The sequence below is a fragment of the Gekko japonicus genome, unplaced genomic scaffold (assembly GCF_001447785.1).
Source record: "Gekko japonicus isolate JY-2015 unplaced genomic scaffold, Gekko_japonicus_V1.1 scaffold6228, whole genome shotgun sequence".
Classification (NCBI taxonomy): Eukaryota; Metazoa; Chordata; class Lepidosauria; order Squamata; family Gekkonidae; genus Gekko; species Gekko japonicus.
Window position 1 is genome coordinate 658 of NW_015161015.1, and position 1,456 is coordinate 2,113.

Sequence of the window (1,456 nt, forward strand, 5' to 3'; positions counted from 1 at the left end):
ATGGGACCGCTGGGACAAGCGGATTTCCTGAAGGAGGCTTATTTTGTTCTATTGAGTGAAATGGGAATTGTGGCTCACGTACGCTAGGTGGGAAATAGGCAAATTAGAAATAAAAATGTATGCAGAGCCAAAACCTTGTAGTGGTTTGCATGTCCGACTAGGCCTGGGCTTAAACTTCCACAGCCCTGAACATGTCTGGTGTAGTGGTTAAAAGCACAGACTCAGCAGGGGATAATGATGTAGCCAGTTTGGTGTAGTGGTTAGGAGCATGGGCTCTTAACTTGGGAGAACTGGGTTTGATTCCCCACGCCTCCACATGCAGCTGCTGGTGTGACCTTGGATCAGTCACAAGTTCTTTCAGAGCAGTCCTCTCAAGAACAGTCCTCGAAAGAGTTCTCTCAGCCCCACCTACCTCACAGATAGGGTTGCCAGCCTAGGGATTGTAAGCTGCTTTGAGACTCCTTCGGGTAGTGAAGGGTGGGATATAACGCCAGTCTCCTCCTCCTCCTTCTTCTCTTGGCCTAACAGAATTGTGGTGAGGATGAGATGAAGGAAGGGACAAGGGACAATCATGTTGCCACTCTGAGTGTCTCAGAAAAAGGGAGTAATGAGACTTGTTTGCTTCAATAGCCATGCCAGGCTTTATTGGCAACCATGTTATAGGCTTCTTGGAAGACAATTATTGCATGATAAGTGGAGCGGTGGCACAGAGGATTTATCCTCTGGTTAGTAACATCTGAGCTGAACAGTATGGCTGTCAGTTCCAGCCCCGTGTTGGTGTGAGCTACCAGCCTTGTCTCTAGCTCGCTGTCCACCCAGCGGTTCGAAAGCTTCGACGAGTAAATAAAATGGGTACTACTCCTTAGAGAGGTGGGGGAGGTGTTAGCCGGCGACCGGAATACTCAGCTCGCAAGATTGAAAGCCTACGAAAAATCTCTTCAACTCAGAGAAGCCTGTAATGGGCCATTCCGGCCAGGTGGTGGCAGTGCGGTGCTGTAAGACCTGGAGAAGCTGATGTCATCTAGCCAAGCGGAAGTGAATATGCCGACAGAACACGTCTGACCCTGCAGCTGAATAAACCCTCGCCGACTGTGAATGTGTGTGATTTAAAAGATATATGTTGTCCTCCCTTACCCCCATAAATCATTGTTCGTCTCGCGTGAATGAGTAACTGTAAATCGCTCAGAGCCAGCAAGCTCTGCAGGATTGAGCGATTAATAAATTGAAAGATTATTATTATTATTTAATTATTTATTTTCCATTTCATTTATATAAAACACTTATTAACCACCTGTCTTCCTCATGGAGCTCAAAGTGGCTTACAATATGGATAAAGTACATAAAATAGAGTACATAGAACCAAAATTTTAAAAATCACAGTTTACGACTGCTTTAATCCAATGTGGTCCTCAGTAAAACCCGTCTCCAGTGGCCTCCTGAAGATCAAAAGTGAGAG